At 38.9% G+C, this 20,706-nt stretch overlaps 2 long non-coding RNA genes across 2 annotated transcripts in view; one reads left to right on the top strand and one right to left on the bottom strand.

Annotated features, from left to right (window-relative positions):
- The window catches only part of LOC139363731 (uncharacterized), a 128,267-nt gene that overhangs the window by 45,033 nt on the left and 62,528 nt on the right, over positions 1-20,706 (top strand). The gene's annotated exons all lie outside the window — the stretch shown is intronic.
- On the bottom strand, positions 633-19,113 carry LOC105466830 (uncharacterized). The gene is made up of 3 exons (XR_978472.2): positions 18,985-19,113; positions 14,385-14,509; positions 633-2,019 (listed from the first exon to the last, which is right to left on the bottom strand). It is a non-coding gene; the product is annotated as an uncharacterized lncRNA (long non-coding RNA).

Below are 20,706 nucleotides of genomic sequence, written 5' to 3'. Positions count from 1 at the left end.
TAAAAATGGATTATCTGGAGAGAAAGCAATTCTTGGTAGGACTTGGCTTAAATTGATTCCCTTGTTGCCCTTGAAAACAAGGGAAAATCCCCACGCTTTCTTAGCGGTACGTAGAGATGATGGTGTTGGATGGAGCTAAACGTGAAAAACATTTCTAGGCCCAGCTGTGTCAATCAATAACTTGTGGCACATATATGTCTTCCTAGTAAGAATGATAGTTTTAAAATTACATGATTTCTGTGGAATCTTACAGCTTTAATATGCTTGGGTTAAAGTGTTTCTTATCAGGTAAGTAGGAATTAAAATAATCTTTGTTATATTTGGGACTGTCTCTTCTGTGAGGCTCAGGTTTATTATTCCCATGAAATTTTATTTTAAAATTTTGTAAAATTTCATTTTTTTAATTTTGTTAAATGTGATCATGATGTTGTGGCTACTTAGGAGAATATCCTTTTATGGAAGAGAGATGTGCTAGAGAAATTAGGAGTGGAGAATTAGGATGACTGACTTTCAATGTTTCAGGCTGAAAAGGTCTTTTATCTTTAATGAAAAATACATTATATCTGCTATTGCTTTACAGCTTGCAAAGTAAAAGTATCACTTTCACCAAGATTATCTTGTTGATCCTTGGTTTTCTAACTCACTAAGATTAAATCTGAAATTTTTAAATACCTACAAAGCCTTACATGATCTGGCCCCAGCCTGATTTTTCAGTTTCCTTTAGAGCCACTCCCTCCTTGGATCCGGAAACTCCAACCTTTTGGGCTCTCTAACATGTCATACCCTTTCCTTCCCCAGGGTCTTTGTAAATGTTCATTCTTAGCCACACCACTCTTTCCATTCTCACAGCCCTTCTGTATCTAACTCTTACATGTAGTACTAGTCCACTTTTTCATGGTTATGACACAGTAATAAACAATAGTTTCTCAACCATAGCAGCCTACTAAGGACCCTGGGAATTTAATTCCCTTCACCAGGTTTTCTCCTCCATCTGCAAAATGAGCTGATGATATTCATCCTTAGTATGTCATAGACCTCCCTGCTGTACTTAGAGTATAATCCAAAGTCCTTAAGCACAGCCTGTATGGCCTTACGCCAGCCCAGAGATTTTGCCTTGTTGTGAATCACTTTTTCTTCTTCCATTTGTTCCTACTATAGTTATCTCCTTTTAGTTCTTTGAAAGGACCCTACTTGCAGTGTTGTATGACACTCCCTGCTCATGGGAGCCTTTTACCCCTACTCCATAACTAACTTTCCAGGTCCCAGCTTAAAACATCCTTTTTCAGAGAAGCTGTTTGAGTTTTTCAATTTAAAATTAAGAGCTTCACCCCTCCTAGGAGCTAATTATTTTCTCTCTTAAGAGGAAGCAGTGCATTTAGTGGTTAAAAATTTAGGTCTGGAGTCACAGTGCCTGGGTTTGAATTCTATCTCTGATAGTTATAGTACTCCCAACTTATCCATGGGACATACAGTCGAAGACCCCCAGTGAATGCCTGAACCTGCAGACAGTACCAAATCTAATTATCATTCATCAGAACATCTGTGTTTTTGTTTTCCACATACAAATTTGGTGCCTTTCCCATCTTAGCGAAACACCAATCATGCACCGTACCCATAACTTTTGCCATCCTTGAGGTGCAACAGCAAAACTATCACAAATTTCTCTTCTCTTCTCTACAGCGTCACAGATAGAAAATTCATTCTTACTGCAGATCTTAGCAACCCCAGCATATGACTTTGTTTTCCTTCCTTAAGTTGAGAACTTTCACCTTTTCTCTTAAAGAAAACACTTGACAGTTTCTCTTTGGCATATCTGAATTGCCAGCATCACCACTCTTGGGCTGTGAGTCAATTATTACGTAGAATAAAGGTTACCTGAACAGAAGCACTGTGAGTTGATCTGAAAACTGAGACAGCTACTCAGTCACAATGGGTGAGAAGGGTTTAAAGCTTGGATCCAGTGGAGAAAGGGATGATTCACAGAGCAGCATGAGATGGCTCAATATTTCATAACAGCACCTAGAACAGTGCATGTTTAAGACTCATGAATTGCTTATTTCTGAAATTTTCTATTTAATATTTTCCAACTGCAGTTGACCATAGGTAATTAAAACTATAAGAAAGTAACCATGGAGACTACTGTTCTTAGTAGGTAACCTTGGGGAAGTTACCTTAACTTGCTTTTCTTACCTGTAATATGGGTATAAGAACATTGCCTACTTCATAAATCTGTTATAGGAATGATGTTAATTAAAGGGCTTCACATAGTGCCAGGCAAATATTAAATACTTAATACATAATAGCCATCATAATACTTCTAATAATCATAGATTTACGTGTTTCTTGGACACTTGCCTTTTCAAGTTAAAAGAGATCTTAAATATCTTCTTAACTGATCACTTCCCTGACTCAGAAATGCTTTCTCTGATATTCTGGATAGTCACCTAGACCTTTTTTGAATATTTCCTTAGATGATTTTGCTATATTACAAAGTAGTCCCAATTTTTATAGGTTTGTGGTGTTAAATTGAGATATGTGTTCCTATAAATTCCACCTCTTGATTCTTACACACACACACACACACACACACACACACACACACAGAATTAAGTTCCATTTTCTAAATGTAAAGTGTTCCTATACTTGAGGCAGCTTTCCTGGCAGCCCAAGGGACACCAATTCCAGTGCCAAGATGTCAGGTCTGACATCATCACTCTTCCAGTCAGCTTTTGAATCTGAAATGATCCTGGATGCCCTCGCCTTCATGCCACGTGAGTTTGCTGGTTTGTTTTATGGAGCTCAATGATGACTATGTGGAAGTGTGGAATGTGCATTCAGAGCTAATGTAGATGCAAGGAAGAGGAGGTACTCCGCAAAAGTAAAGCTAGTGCTGGTAGCGTGCTTGGAATACAAGCACATTGACAAAGTCTGAGGACATATTCTCATCTAGTAAGACTCTTCTGGATTCCTCCTCATTTGTACATCCTGTACAGAAGTTAGCCAGGCAATCAGTACTCACTTGGTGCCTGTGATGTGGTTCTTTTCTGAGTATGAGGGATGTAGACACCCTGTAGTCATGGAGACTAAAGTCATATAAATTTTTAGTTTAGACAGCAGAGAATTGATATGTGGATTCAAAACTGAAGTTACAGGTATTGACACTGATAACAAAACTACTGAGTTGGTGTCAAGACTTTAGCTATTCAGTTAGCATTTGCATACCTACTATCTGTCAGTCGCTATAGCCACTGAAATGACATAGGAAACAAGAAGGCAAGGCAATACAAGAAACTCAAGTCAGTAGAAAGTATAAAAATACACAATCTTAAGGACTAGCCTTCAGGTGCTCCTAATGCTTATACTGGCATCGGAGTGGGGGATGAATGGCCAAGGTGGGCTGCAGGCTTGTTGAAGCTGTCAGAGCTGTAGAATATAGAATATCTTGGAACACGGATGGAGCTGGAGGCCATGATCCTTAGCAAACTATTGCAGGAAGAGAAAACCAAACACCACATGTTTTCACGTATAAATAGGAGCTAAATGATGAGAACTCATGGGCACAAAGAGGGGAACAACAGATACTGGGGCCTACCTGTGGTGGGAGGAGGGAAAGGATAAAAATGCCACAAACTATGGGTACTAGGTGTAGTACCTGGGTGATGAAAATGTGTACAACAAAACCCTGTGACATGAGTTTGCTATCTAGCAAAACTGCACATGTACCCCTAAACTTAAAAGTTTAAAAATATATAGAATCTTAGAACTGAGGAATGTATTGTATCGGAATAAAGATCTCTGGGGACATACTTTATACCTCTTGTACCTGACTTAACAATTATGTCCATACTTCCTCCTTTCTAACTGCAGTCTCTCTTAAGCCTATTCTGTCTGACCATTAAATAGACAGTCAATAAATGCTCCCCAAATGATTCTTTAATGCCTTTGGCAACACTGCCAGGACCTGCATAAAGGCTGCGACATTACAGTGGCAGCTAAGCTAGAAAGGCCGCTCCAGTGGCAAATGGCATTAAGCCACTTGCCTTTTTTTATTAACACTAGTACATAAAGGTTGCCAGCACAAAGCCCCTGTAATAACAGCCAACTGCTTCTAAGCATCTGAGCCCTTAATGAAACCCCATCCTCCTCTCCAGAGGGAGGGAAGAATTGTTGGTTTTCTCTCTCAATTATTTTTCCAGTCTATTAAATTGTCACAACCCCTGTGTCTCTGTGAGAGGCGGGTGTCATCATAGCTCATCTCCTGGAGACAGGGAACAGTGCTGCCAGAGGAGATGTTTTCTGTCTGCTCCACCACCGCCAGAGAAAAGAAGGTGATGATGGAAAAACTCCAAAGCAGCAGCAGTAGACGTCCTGGAGAGATTTATGAGACGCGCAACAAGCGAAACGAGGATGTTTATGCCATTGGGTTATACAAGATATGCAATTTTAATCCACTAAGCAGTTTATCTTTTCATGCAGCTTAGTTTGCTGGGATAATTACCTTCCTGAGCAGTCCATGACATGGACGAAGCAAAGTGTGTGCAAAATACACAAATCTATGTGTGCCATTGGAAAATACGTCAGAGGAAGGAGGATTAACTCAAATTTTGGAAAACATGCTGTAGACAATGCCGAAAGTATGCTGAAAGTTTTTCTTCTGTCGTTAGCAAAATTATTGAGGTTTATTTTCTCTTAAAGCAGCAATAGCTACTTGACCCCTTACTATACATTAGATACTCTGTGGTGTATTTTTCAAGCACCACAGAGGTTCAGGGAGATTAAATAATTTACTCAAAAATATGCAGTAAAGCCATGTGTGGGCTTAGATGTGACCCCAGGCAGTCTGCCTCAGGAGCCTGGATCTCCTTTCCTGACCTGAGCCATCTGCGCCTATTGAAGACTCACACCTTCACCAGAGCATTTGACCCTTTGCCTGAAGCCTGATGACACACTGCAGCCATTCTCCCCATTTAATTCCCTTTGTCTACTACATCTTTCCCATCAGTATGCTTACAAATACAGCAGTTTTCCCATCTTAAAGAACATCTGCTGACCTCATTTTCTCCCTCAGTTAGTTACCACCCCATTTCTCTGCCCTCTTTATAGCAAAGCTACTAGAAAAACTTGTTTATGCTTATTGTCTCCAGTTCCTCTCCTTTAATTCTCTCCTTGACCCACTGTCATTAGGTTTTCATCTCACCATTCCAGACACTGTTCCTCTAACAGTCACCTACACATTGCAGCATGTGGCATTGATCACTCCCTCTTTCTTGAAACACTTTCTACTTTTTTTTTTTTTTTCTTGAGACGACAGAGTCTTGCTCTGTCACCCAGGCTGGAGTGCAATGGCGTGATCTTGGCTCACTGCAACCTCCGCCTCCCAGGTTCAAGCGATTCTCCTACCTCAGCCTCCCAAATAGCTGGGATTACAGGCTCCTGGCACCATGCCCGGTTATTGCTTGTATTTTTAGTAGAGACAGGGTTTCACCATGTTGGCCAGGCTGGTCTTGAACCCCTGACTTCAGCTGATTAACCCATTTCAGCCTCCCAGAGTGCTGGGATTACAGGTGTGAGCTACTGTTCCAGGCCAACATTTTCTACCTTTAGCTGCCAAACAGACATAGTCCTAGTTTCATTCCTTCACACTAACCCTTGCTGGTTTCATCTTCCTGACATCTTCATGGTTAAGAAATACAGAGGAGCTCATTCCTAGGACTTCTCTTTTCTGTCTACACTCACTGCCTTGTGCTGACGGACCTTCCTGACATCCATCTTCTTATTTAATATCTTCATCTGGATGCTAATAGACATCTCAAGCTTAACATATCTCAAACTGATCTAGCAAACTCCCTGCTTCTCAGCCAAATCCACTCCATCCATAATTATCTACATCTCAGTTGATGACAATTCTATCTTTTCAGTTGCTTAAGCCAAAACCATAAAGTCACCTGACTCCTGTTTCTCTCATGCTCCATGTTCAATGTATATCTAGACTCTTACTGCTACTCACCCTCCACTGATACCACTACAATCTCTGTCAACACCATATTTTACCCGGATTATTGTAAATGCCTCCTAGATGCCTGTTTCCTCCAACCTTACTCCCTACCTCTTAGTCTCAATGTATAAGCCATAACGATATTTTAAATTTGTCAGTCAGATCGTGTCATTTACATGTTTAAATCACTGTGGTGGCTCTCCATCTAACTCAGAAAACATGAAGTCTTTGCAAAAGTCTATAAGACCCCATGCAATATGTCCCATTCCTGCTTCAAATCTCCAATCTTTTCTCTGAATCACTCTGAGTTAGACATAATGGCCTTCTTGCTGGGTGTCCTGGCTTTTCTCTCTGCTTGCAATGCTCTTTCTCCAGATAGCCATATGGTTTGTTCTCATCTCCTCCTTCAGGTCTTTGCTCAGATGACTCTTTCTCAGTGATGTCTTCCCTAATTACTATGTTTAAAATCAAACTCCCCCTCATATACACATGCATAATCTATTCTCCTTCCATACATTATTTTCTCTATTCCATTTATTGTCCTTTAACTTACTACGTAATTTACTATCTGCTTTCCCAATTGGGATACAAATTCCTTGAAAGCAGTTTAATCTGTTTTCTTCACCACTGTATCCCAGAGCCTAGAACAGTGCTGGAAACACTGTGAAGTGACTATTTGATGAACAAATGAAGAGTCATGACTCTTAAAGTCATTACCTAGAGAGGGTTGGAAATGACCTCAGAGTGAAAGATTCCTCTTCCAAGTGGGCTGGTGTGCTGCCCTGGATTAGCATTGGAAACTGTAGCTACAATCCCATCAGTTATAATGTCTATAATTTACTTGTAAGAGGCAGTGGAGTGTTGGGGTTATATGTGGACTCCTGAAGCCAGATGGCTTGGGTATGGATTCCATCTCTGGCACTTACTAGCACTTTGAGTAAGTTTCTAAAATTTTTAGTGCCTAATTTTTTCTCATCAGCAAAATGGATGTAATAATATTACTTACCTGAGAGGGTTGTTATAACGATTTGATAAGTCAGTCAGTATACACAAAGTGCTTAGATCAGTGCCTGTCACAAGGCTTAAGTCAGTACCACATAAGTGGTATCGTAACAATGATAATGATAATGATAATGAAGATAACAATAACATTTCTGTTTATCAAGAGAAATCTGAGATACTATAAAAGATTCTGAAAACTTTTCCATTTTTAAATAAAGCAACTTAAAATATATACTATACCCTATGAAGTACACCTTAATGACTTTATACAAAAGAGGCATCAACATCACAAAATGACTTGTGAGTATAATAATCTTATAACAGCAACTAACATGTATTGAGTACTTGCCAAGTGCTAGACACTATTCTAAGCATTTTACATGTGTTTAAAGATATGGAAACTGAGGATGGATAAATCAGTTTGCCCAATATCATAAATCTATAAAATCATGAAGCCAGAATAAAAACCTGATGAATTTGCATAGCTACTATAATAGAAGAACAATGTTTTCATTGAAGATTCCTTCTTTTTTGTTTGTTTTTTGAGAAGGAGTCTTACTCTGTCGCCCAGGTTGGAGTGCGGTGGCGCGATCTCGGCTCACTGCAAGTTCCACCTCCCGGGTTCACGCCATTCTCCTGCCTCAGCCTCCCAAGTAGTGGGACTACAGGCGCCTGCCACCACGCCTGGCTAATTTTTTGTATTTTTTAAATTAGAGACGGTGTTTCACCATATCAGCCAGGATGGTCTCGATCTCCTGACCTCGTGATCCACCCGCCTCAGCCTCCCAAAGTGCTGGGATTACAGGCGTGAGCCACTGAGCCCGGCCTCATTGAAGATTTCTAAGGTATAAAAGAACATATTAAACTCAGTGCCTAAAGAATGTACATTACTGAAAACACCCAGGATGGGCTGCAAGTGCCAATATCTATGGGAACTCAGATATATCCTCTAAAGTTTTCAAGTGCAGTAGTTCTCAAGTGTGGTTATGACACTAATGTTCTCAAACAATTTTAAGATGGGCCTTAGATAATTTTTCCTCTAAGTACTAACGTTTTTAAATGATTTAAACATTAGAGTGAATGCACGACTGTCACTGCAGCTATGCCACTCTTTCTATGATATGCTTTCTGAACAAGGAGAGGCAGGTCAAAGGTACAGCTAGGGTGTTGAGAATTACATTTCATAGATAGAATCTACACTGTAGCAATTCTTTGTGGAGAATGATTACTGGTATATAATTAATAGTTGTGGTAATTACTGTAGTACTTGCAAGACATGACTGTATAGTTATATCCATTTTCAATGTTTCATCAAGACATGGGTGTATCTATGAGAAACTGTCACTCATTGGAGTAGCATGGTTGTATATGTTACAGCAAAAGAGGGGGTTGAGACTTCCTGAACTAGATGGTAGTGTGTAATTAAATGTAAAAATTTGCTTAGGTAAAGCTGCCTTCTGTGCTGCAGAAGTTTGATATCTAGTTAAAGGGATCTGGTCTTATACGCAGAGAATGAACATAAATAAGTACTAACCAACATGCCATATTATAGATAGAAGAGTTCATAGCTGGGTGATTGCCAGTGAAGAGTTTTTTGTTAGGGCTTGTGCTAAACCCAGTCACAGTAACAGAAATTGAAGAACAAAGGCAAGGTGCCTCCATCATCACAGGGCAAGAGTTACTCACTCATTAAGAGGTATCTCAGCTGGACCTCTGTCTTTAGCAAGAGTGAAATCTAAGCCCTAGATCTCTTTGCACTCTTGAGAAATCCCCATCACTCACCCTTCTCTCTACCCCTACCTGCATTACCTGTGACTACTGGCAACACAAGAAACCCAGGACTCCTTTGGAATCCATCATGTTGCAGACACTAATACCCCACATGACTCTGTACATCAGTATTGCTGCTTCTTCCCCATATCCTACAATCATCTCACTGTGTCCCGTGGGCTTCCCCCACAAATTTCCCATGCCCTCAATGTCTTCATGAAATGTTCATCACCTTCTTCCTCTAATATAAACCTGAATCTTTCCTGAGGACATGGCCACCCCTGAAGCCCTCTTGCTATAGGTTCTTTCTCCCCCACATCTCTTCTACAAGGGTCCTGAGGTGGAGTAATTGTCCTCCTTGCTTTTCATTGATACTTCCAGACACTTCTTATTTTTCTTTTACCTAAAAACCTATTGGAATCTTGTATTGACCTTATATATGTGTTGCCCCCTCTTAGTATCATTGTCAGATGACATCTTCATCATTATTCCTCATTCCTTAAAGATTTTGGTTCACTGCTTTTCCCTATTTAAATTTTCTTCTGGAATAATCTTGAGTGAAGTCAAAATTCACCACAGTGGATTGTCCAACACCCTGGCCTTTGCTTCTAACCTCTCCTTCTTCGGTCTTTCTCTCTTACTCATTCCCCATACCTTATCATTAACAATAACCACAATACCTCCATAACCTCATTTTTAAACATTTCATTCAAAAACCACCATCTTGCATCTCTCTAGCTCATTCCACGTACTATCCTAACTACAACATTCTGTTGAGCCCACAGTCATCTAAATTCCTTGCTTTTGGTTATATATATGTATATTTACCATTGTGTGCCTACCTACTTTCACTTGTGCTATAGAAGAAGTGCATTAAAAGTGAAAGACTAAGGACATTAACAAAAATGTCAATCTGAAAATTTTCTCCATAAAAGCAGTAAGAACACCAGCATAAATTGTCAGAATTAACTTTTTCAAAACTCTAATTAAAGGTTTATGGAAATCCTGAAAACATTTAAGATAACCAGCTGAATCTAGATATGAACAGTGAGCTTCATGACATTTTAGTTTTTCCTATTTGCATACCCTCCCCTCCCCAGCACCATAGTAGTCTTGAAATCCAATAGCCTGCAATCATGGTAAAATCCAGCAGCCTAAGAACCACCAAAGGGAGGAGAATGGGGCAAACCCTTTCAAAGTCCCATTATCAGAGAATTGTCATTATTTGATCTGTTCGGTGGTTTCCTAGAAGAACCCACTAGCAAAGCTTTCTTTATTTAACCTAACATGAAGCTTAATTCCTGAAGAAGTGTGAAACAGTTGAGGAAAATAATAGGCTAACCAAAAAGCTTAAGGAAATCTTGGGAATAAGAGATCCAAAGTGTGTTTTGAAAAGCTCTGACATATTTCAGAGAATCTAGAAGGTCACAGGCACGCACATAGTGCTGTGTACATGTTTAGGCCTATGAAAACGCCCTGGAAACAACTGAGAAAGGCCTAAGCTCTTACTTCTGGCTAACTTTGAGTTTCTGCAGAAGGAGGAGGTAAAGGCTAAATCATGGTTGTTAACTGCCTGGGAGAGTGTTGAAGGAGTGCAGTCTATCAAGCATACTAATATATAGACAGTGGTAACCCCAAAAGGATAGCGATAGATAGAATATTTGAAGAAATAATGGCTGAAAACGTGTCCAAGAACTCTAAATAAGATGAATTCAGAGATCCATGCTCAGACCCATAATAATTGATTGAGCTGTTGAAAACCTAAGACAGAAAAAATCTTAAAAGCATCAGACGAGAAGAAACTGACCATTTAAAGGGGGTGCTCGCTCAAAGAGAATAAAACTGATTTGCCATCAGATATCAAGGAGACCAGAAGACAGAGGAATGGCATATTCAAAATGCTAAAAGAGAAAGACTGTCAACCAAAAATCTATATCCAACCAAACTATTCTTCGAAAATAAAAAAAGAAATTTAGACATTTCCAGATGAACAAAAACTGAGAATTCAGTTTTTGACTTTTCCTATAAGAAACGCTAAATGAATCCTTCAGCTGATGTGAAGAAACACTAGAAAGTAACTTTAATTCACATAAATAAATGAAGATAACTGGTAAAAATAATTGCATAGATAAATATAAAATGAGGTTAAATATATTTTTGTTTATAAAGGTTTTTTCTATTTGATTAAAAAAACTGCATAAATCAATAATTATAATTTTGTGTTGATGTGTATATCATGTGTAAAGAAGTTATTTGTATGACAATAGCACAAAGAAGGGTGATGAAATCTATGCAGGAACAATTTTTTGTATACTGGTTGAAATTGATTGAAATAAACTAGGTTGTTTCAAATTAAGGTCATTGCTATAAGCCCGGGGTAACCACTAGGAATATAAATTAGTAGTAAAGGAAACAAGGTGATTAAAATGGTACACTTGAAAATATCTATTTAACATAAAGACGGCAATAATGAAAGAGATAGGAAACAAAAAATAAGGAAAATAAATACAAAATGGCAGATATAATTCCTACCTTACCTTATCAGTAATCCCATTTGTACTAAATTCTCAAATTAAGAAGCAGAAATTAGCAAAATGGATCAAAAGAAACCATGATTCCACTACATGTTGTCTACAAGACATATGCTTTACGTCAAACACAAAAATAGGCTAAAAGTCAAAGGATGTAAAAAACAAACACGATGTAAACAGTAACCAAAAGAGAGCAGGAGTGGGGCTAGACTAATATCAGACAGAATGGACTTTAAGATAAACATGTTACTAGAAATAAAGAGCAATATTTTATAATGAGTCAATTCATCCAAAAATAGACAATAATTATGTAAGCACCAAAAAAATCCCAAAATACATGAGGTAGAAACATATAGAATTGAAGGGAGTAATAGAAAATTTGACAATAATTGGAGACTTCAATATCTCAATTTAAACAATGGATAGAACAAGAAAGATGATCAACAAGAAAACAGAAGACCTGAACAACAATATAAATAAATTAAATACAAAGTCTCTATAGAGTACTCCGCCCAGCAACAGTAAAATAAATCCTCTTCTCAAGTGCTCCTGAATACTTCTCAAGATAGAATCTATATTAGGCCACAAAACAAGTTTCAATAAAGTTATAATGATTGAAATCACAATAAGTATGTTCTCCAAGTACAATGGAATCAGTAACAGAGGGAAACTTGGGAAATTCAATAGCATGTGGAAGTTAAACAACATACTCCTAAACAACAATAAGCCAAAGAAAAAAATCACAAGGGCAACTACAAAAGACTTCAAGATGACTGTAAACAAAATAGCATGCCAAAATTCTGGGATGCAACTAAAGTAGTGCTTAGAGGGAAATTTACAGCTGTAAATAAGTCAATTAAAGAAGAAAGACATTTCTCTGAAGAGTATATACAAAAGGCCAATAAACCATGAAAAGATAGTCATCATCATCCATCATTAGGGAAATACAAATCAAAACCAAATGATATTATCACTTCATACCCACTAGGATAAATACATTTTAAAAAGACAATAGGTGTTGGAGAGAATGTGGAGAAACTGGAAAGCTCATATACTTTGGGTAAGAACATAAAGTGGTGCAGCCAGTTTCGTGAACAGTTTGGCAGTTCCTCAATGGGCTAAATGTAGAGTTACTATATGATTCAGATTATTTTACTCCTAGCTGGGTGTCTACCCAAGAGAAATGGAAATAAATGCCTATATGAAAACTTATACATACAAGTTCATGTCAGTATTATTAATAATACTCAGGGTGGAAATGACTCAATGGCTGTCAATTAAGAAATAAAATATGATATATTGACAGAAGGGAAAGTCAGCCATATAAAGGGATAGAGTACTGGTTCATGTTCTACATGGGTAAATCTTGAAAACATCCTAAGTGCATAATACCAGACACAGAAAGCCACTCATTTTATGATTCCATTTGTATTAAATGTACTGAATATGCAAATCCATAGAGACAAAAAGTAGATTAGTGGCCGCTAAGGGCTGGGAGGTAGGTGGAATGGAGACTGACTGCTAATGGGAATGAGATTTCTTTTTGGAGTGATGAAAATATTCTAAAAGTATTGGTGTTGAATGCACAACTTTGAGAATATTCTAAAAGTCACTGACTTTAAAAGGATGCACTTTAAAAGCATAAATTTTTAGGGCATGTTAACAATATCTCAAAAAATGAAACATTAATTCTGGTTAGGAAAATTATAAAAGACTTCATTGTTAGGGTACATTCACAGTAGAGCTAGATCATGAACACCCTGCAAGCAGGGAGACAGTGTTATGGCGTGGAAGAAGGGAACAGAGGCAGGAAAGCATTAAGCACAAGTCAGAAGTTAATGTTTCTATTTTGGGCTGCAAGGTGATATTGGGGAGTGAGGTTAGAATTGTTACTTGCAGCTAGGTTGGAGAGAAGCAACACTGAACCTCCATGTATGTTGCAGGCCAACTATCTATGGCCCCAGCTTTAAAATGAAATTGTGGAGTACATAAAATATTCTCAGTGGTGGCCTCAAATTTTGCTTTTATTATTCTTTACTCTGTACATCTAGGATTGTCCTGTTGTGAGTTTTCCAGGCCGGAGAGTAAAAGACTCCTAATCCAAATTTCTCTCAAATCATAAAATATAGACAGCCTCCGGGTTCTATATAATTATGAAGTTAGGTTTGTATTTCAGTTTCCAAAATAGCTTTCCAGGGCTGAACTTAGGTAACACTAGTGATAATGTTTGAGCCACATTCCCAAACTCTGGAAGAAAGCCCACAATTAACAGAAAAGTACATTTCCCCAAAGCAGTCCCAAGTCAAATTAATGACACTGCTTGGTTTAGAGTAGTTCAGAGAACCAAAATATTCGGCTGACTAAAAGCATAGGGTTTGCCTATACCCACTGCAAGAGAGAAATAGTAGTAAGGGGAGCCAAGAACCCAAGGTATATATTTGGGGAGTTTTGTTTTAGCTTTTGTTTGTCCATATGCAAACAAAGACCTAGATTTGAAATACCTTAATGTTCAACTTTCAAACTGGCAAACATACCTGTAAAATAGCTATTACACTGAAAAAAAAAAAACAAAAAACAAACAAAAAAATCCTCTGATGTCATTTAGTCCATTCTGCTTTTAGACAAAATGACACTTATGCATACTTGTCAGTCTAAATTTAAGCATCTGTTTTAACCCACTCTTCATCTCTCCTTCCACCACCCCATCTTCTAGAAGCAGCGTCACACCCTGTCACCAACTTACTCTGTAAACTCTTAATATGGCCTCTGGAAGATTGTTTTAATTTATGGTGCTTATCTCTAGAGGTTGTAAGATGGGGCCCATTTAAGTCTCGTTTCTCTTATTCCTTTATGGGGACTGATAAAAAGAACTAGAAGTCACTCCTTCCTCCATTCCTCATATTCTGTCGCAATCCCAACTCTTCATACATGGGGCACTCAGAATATACAGTGGAGTTGGCCTCTTTTGTTATTTTTATCTATGTTTAGGTTACATGGGGAAATCCAAGCTAATGTGTCTATGTGCCTTTCGACTCATCCTCACTTACGGTGAGGGTATAATTTAAAAAAATTCTTTAAAATTTTACCTTCATCTCTCTTCCAGGATGCCTCACTTTCCAGATTCTAAGATGCCTCATTCTCCAGATGCATTTGTATTTATTCATTTCTTTCTCCAGCTCCCTCTCTCATTCTGTCCCTTTCAGACTACCATCTGGAAAAAAGTAACATATGACAGATTTTCAGAAATAACTCAGTGGTCTGAAGGCTGTGCTGATGGTGTGTGAGGATAACCCTGTGTGACTAAAAACCTGTGCATCATGATGATGCTTTTCCTGGCATTTGCGTCTACTTTGGCTTCATAGATTAAGTTCTAATGAGACATTTTTCAGGCCTATGATCTGTACTTTGCCCCTTGACTGCCACCTTGGGACAGGGAGTAAGGGATGATTGATTCATACAGCAGTTCATATTATTATGGCTTATTGATCAGCTTTCCGCTAATGACTTAATATCTTAGCCCCATTGCAAATGCAACTTTCTCCCAGAAGTCATCTGATATTGAAACTTTGAAATATATATATATAATATGTATACAAATATAATGTTTATATAAAATATATATATTTTAATTGTATCCTCTGAGTATTAACTGAGCATCATCTGAACTTCTCTTATAAATACTCTTAACAGGTATTTATAACTGTAATAAAGTATGAATGTAATTTTTGGGAATCTATTACTACCTATAAGTACCCTGAGGCCAAAATTAATGTCTAAATGAGACTTCTACCCCCCCCCCATGGTGGCAAATATGACATTTTGTACATCACAGTTAATAAGCATATTTGTTGATGGATAGGTATATATATAAGTTAAAGAAAAGGAGGGCAGAACAGGAATCAGTATACTAACAACTGATTCCACAATAGAGGAATAAGGGATATAGGTACTGAGAGTAGAGTCTGGGAGAAGAAAGGTCCTTAGTACCAAAGTCAAAATTTATGCCCAGAGGACTTGGTGTAGAGACCTGTGATACTTATGACTTAACTGAAAACAGGAGAAAGATAACTTCAGTCAACCACCTGGAGAATCCAGGCGCTTAGCTGGCCAATCTTAGTATTGAAGAGAAATGATTATCAAGCATTTATTACCTGCAAGATACTACGATTAATGCCTGACCTCTTCCTCTCCTTTCCATTCACTCACTCTCATCTTAATTCTCTCATTTGTTTTTAGTAGAAAGGAAGTCTCATTCCTACTGTAATAAACCAATACTAATCAGTATTGTTTTGGTCATCTGAAAGCTTTATAGAGTGATGTAAAAGGTTACGTGAGGTCATAATATTAATACTTGTGAGGGATAAAAAGTGGAGGAAATAGAATTGGGCAAATCTAACAAGTCTTGGACCACCCAATGGGAAGACAGAGAGCAAAGACACAGAGCAAAGAGGTAACCCACAGTGGGCAAAAATGGTCAAACTCTGATAACCCCATCATACTGAGTCATTGGCTGGGGATACGGGCGAGGACCGTGGCATCAGTTGGAAGGATGGGGCAGATCCTGAAGGTCCTAATATTTGCAGGGCATCAGCTCACTGTATTTCTTAGAGTTGAATAGCAAGTTCCTTAAGAGTGATCCCAATGGCATATGTCCCTGGCTGCCATACCCCATACATGAGATCTGAATTGATGTTTATAGACCTTCTAATGACATCATGCTTTCCTGATTCTAGTGTACTGCCTCATAGATTCATAAATCGTTGTAACTAGAAGTGAGCATGAAAAACATCTAATCCAATCATTTATGAAACACATTCCAGATAGTTCTAGATTTCCCCCAAAGATGTCTCTTGGTTCACTGTAGGAATCATAAAAGAAGAGAGAGTAGCCAATTGTTGTAACCTTCCTCCCAAACATAGTGGCTTCACTTTCTTGTGCCAGAGATATGGGCTTCCATGCGACATTCAATTTAAAAAGTAGTCTCTAGTACTGATTAATTAAAAGTGTAAAAAATCATTGATATCTGGAAGTGAACATCAGGGGTTTATAACTTCAGAGATTAGTAGTTTTATAGTAGGTACCAGGAACTACACATAACCCAAAGCAAGTCTTGTCTATATCATAGTCGCACACCTGGGAATAGCCATAGAAGACTGTAGGAAATGGGTCAGAGTGGTGGGAGAAAGTATAGGGAAAGGAGCAGGCCTTCTGAAAGGTCAGAAGGCTCTGCATAGCTTCAGGGGAGATTAGCTGAAGTCAGCTGTTCTCTAACCCTGAGGCAGAAGGCAAGAAGTAGGTACAAGGGAGTGTAGGGGAATTTATCTTAAACAGGCTTGTTTACTTATGTTGACCAGGAGCTGACCTTTAATCATTCATGCACCCTTGACATTCCCTGAAAGGGGCACGATAAATGTTACTCACAGATTCTGTTTGCTCTATGCTTTCAGCATTGTGCCTATGCTGAATAAAAGCCAGCAGCTCCAGCTTCTCAGGGCTGCTGCTCTTTGGCCACTAGAGCCTGGCAGTCCCCTAGCTGCTCTTATACTGCATACCTGTGTCTGAGTACTCCTTTCATCTGTCAGTCGGCCAGGGTCTGCGGGACAGACCTGGCAGAAGAGTAACACCTAGAGACCAATGGGGGAGAGTCAGGTTGAGAAAGGGGATGAGATTTCCTCAAGGTTACAGAATAATTAGGGGCAGAAATAGGACACCAGTGGCCTGGTCTCCTGAATCCCTGTGCAGTATTCTTCTCACTCTGCCATTATGTGCCTATGACTGAGCAGACCCAGACAAAACTGAAAGTATAACAGATGCTACTGAGAGAGAACTGTCAAAGATTATTAGTGTCCACATTAAAAAATTAATATGTTGAAGGGATATCTGTACTCCCATGTTTATTTCAGCATTATTTACAATAGATAAGATAGGAAAGCAATCTAAGGGTCCATCAATGAAAGACAGTAAAGAAAATGTGGTATTTATACATAATGGGATACTATGCATCCTTTAAAAAGAAGATTCTGTCACTCATGACAATATGAATGAAACTGGAGGACATTATGCCAAGTGAAGTAAGCCAGGCACAGATAGACAAATACTATATTGTCTCACTTATATGTGAAACCTAAAAACATCAATCTCATAGAAACAGAAGAGAAAGGTTACCAGAGGCTGAGGGGAAAGGAGATGGGGAAAAAGGGAGATGTTGATCCAAAGGTACTAAGTTTCAGTTAGACTAGAGTTTTAGTGATCTGTCATACTCCATGGTGACCACAGTTAATAATGCAACAATGGCATTTGCAGCAACCTGGATGGAACTGGAGACCATTATTCTAAATGAAGTAACTGAGAAATGAGTTACATCATATGTTCTCATTGATAAGTGGGAGCTAAGCTATGAGGACACAAAGGCATAAGAATGATACAATGGACTTTGGGAACTTGGGGGAAAGGGTGGGAGTGGGGGTGAGGGATAGAAGACTACACATTGGGTATATTGTACTCTGCTCAGGTGATAGGTGCATCAAAATCTCAGAAATCACCACTAAAGAACTTATTAATGTAACCAAATACCACCTGTTCCCCAAAAACCTATTGAAATAAAGTTTACCATGAAAAAAAATAGGCGTTTAATGTTCTCAATCACAAAACAATAACTTGCTGAGGTGATAGATATGTTAATTAGCTTGATTAAATATTTCTATAATGTATACATAGATCAAAATATCACATTGTATTGCATAAGTATAGAGTTATTATTTGTCAATTAAAATTTAATCAAAAAATTCTCATCACATCACAGTCCCTGGAGTAGAATCATTTTTTACAGAAAACTTTGTGAGGTGCCACAATACAAGGAACAAATGAAAGTTGAGCAGCTCTGATTACAATCAGGGGTGGGGGTTAGTCCAAGTCAGAGATTTCCCACCCTATTTGGCCTTTCTCTTCTCCTCCCACATTATGGTCACCCCTGAACACCTCAGTAGAGCTCTTGGCCTCTAAGTGACATGATTTAATAAGGAGGAATGTGCCGAGACTCAGAACAGCACGGCCGCTTGCAGTGTTATAAGTGGATTAGTCATAAAATGAGCTGACTCATCATTGCAGCCCACAATAAGACACTGCCTTTGAAAGCCAACTCCTATCCTTTAAAACCAGGCATTTTAGAAAGTTTTGGGCTTAGAAATTATTCTCTCCTGTGCTGTAAGTTTGAACCTGAAGGCAGCCACTGATTTGAAAGTATTCATGGGGTTCAGGTCAAGGTTAGGAAATTCATTTGCAAACATAAACTAATATGAAGGGAAGACCGCTATCACTCTGGAGCAGTTGATGCTGCAAACCAGTCACCTGACAAAGCAATTTACATCTGTCAACTGTCTGCCTTCGCCTAGGAGCAGGTAATGGGCTCTTGGCTCACTAAGGTGGCAAGAAGTACCACATTGTGGAATGAATTCAATTACCTGCTGAAATGTATATTTTGACTTCCCCAACTCTACTGTGGGGAATGAATTTAAATTCCTCTATCTCAGCAAGGTGGACTGTTGTCCATTCCAGAATGGGTGTCCATTCAGAGAGTTGTAACACACAACCCTAGAAACTAGAAAAGCAGTTAGGAAGCCACAGTGAGGACCTTCCCCAGGGCTTCCCATTGGTTGTGTTCTCCTCTACCCACATGACCACTCCTACCTGCTCTGAGCCCCAGGCTGTCTCAGTCTCACCAGACACATCACTCCCATCAGCTGCTGCAGAGACACACTCAGGAAGATCTTATTGGGAGCTGCTCAGTCCCTTGAGGCAGAAAATATGATTAGATTTCCACGCCTTCCAAATGCAATACTGCATGCAGTCGGTCAAGCGAATCACTGGGCACTTTTAATCAGTCATTTCACGGGGAAGTTCCTGGGGCCTTGGGCACCGTCAGACTTCCAGGAAGGAGGTACAGGAAACACTCTTGGGAAAGCAGCCAAGGCTGTGTGGGCCCAGGCTCAGCTAGATGTGTGGTCGAGGATTAAGCAAGTACAATTTGAAAGGACTCACGGTTTACAAAGCACAAATGTGCTCATTGTTTGAGGTTCTAAACAAATCTATGAGGTAAAGCTAAAAGGAGGTATTCTTCATTTTTTAGGTTTTATTTTAAAAAATTGAGTTCATATAAATAGTTGCTTAACCCAATTCCGTCCAGTTATTGGCAAAGCTGAAACTCAAAGCAGGATTTTGTGATTCCAAGTCCCATGTTGTTGGCATTTTCTTGCAAGATGCTAAATATGCACAATTATCAGTAACAGCAGCAGCTAACATTTCATGAAGTACTATATGCCAGGGCCCTGCACAATGTTTTTCCTGTGCTGTCTTTACAGACATCCTGTGAGATGGGTACTGACACATCCCTGTGAAGCACAGTGAAGCTGAGAGTGACTGTAATCTGCCGAAGGTTGCCTGTCTCCAGGATGCAGCACTCTATGAGGCAAATTTGTCTTCACCTATGCCACTAAAACGTCCTTAACTTCAGAGAAATTGGGCTGATACACATGTGTAGTTTCTCCCTTCTACCCCTAAACCTTACATAACTTTGGGAGAATCTCACATACCATGCTTTCAGCAGCCCTAAAGAGGTACCTAGTTACAAGGCTGGGGAGATGATAGAGGGTAACGCTGGAAATATGGTTATAATTATGCTTCAGTTAAAAATTCAACAAGTGTTAGTAATAATGACAAGAATCCTTCTACATTAAAAAGAATGCTATTCTTTTCATCTTATTTCTTCCTCTGTCATGCCACCCCCACCCCCAAATATCTACCTAGGTGATAATGTCACAAAGTTGGAGGGACACAAGGGTTATTGTGTTCTGTGTGTCTCTTTGATTTGTGTGATGCAGAACTGAACCCTTCTGTTGCTTGAGAAGGCCCATTGGTCCTAACATCTTGGAGAATGAGGCAGGAGAAGGCTAGGTAGAAAAAAAAAAAGAGAGAAGCAATTTCAGAAGAGGATAAGACAAAAGGCGAATGTTCAGTGTTCCTCTCTTGGCATTTTGAGTGACGTTGTGGTTGAAAGGACCTTGCAATTGTGGTGGCTTGAACTGAATAAGTCATGAGAAGTGGACATCAGTCTAATCCTATTTCTTTGCATTCTGGAAAGCAGAGCAGGAAGTAAACTGGGAAAACAATTGACACTTTTCATAAGTTTTCTTAATGAGACATTTCTTTACAGAGGTGCAGGAATAAACTTGAAAATAAAGCCTTCTTGCCCTTGGGTGTCCCTCCTTTGCTTTGCTTGTTACATGTCCAAGTCTCTTGCCTCCTTCAAGGTCTTCCAATGCCAAGAAAACCTTCCTTAACTCTTTTACCCACTCAGAAAACACCATAGCATTTATTGCCAGAACTCAAAACAAGTATTGATTATATAGTTAC

The sequence above is a fragment of the Macaca nemestrina genome, chromosome 6, assembly GCF_043159975.1.
Source record: "Macaca nemestrina isolate mMacNem1 chromosome 6, mMacNem.hap1, whole genome shotgun sequence".
In the NCBI taxonomy this organism is placed as follows: domain Eukaryota; kingdom Metazoa; phylum Chordata; class Mammalia; order Primates; family Cercopithecidae; genus Macaca; species Macaca nemestrina.
The sequence above is the reverse complement of the archived record's forward strand: the minus strand, read 5'-3'. Positions and strand labels throughout refer to the sequence as shown.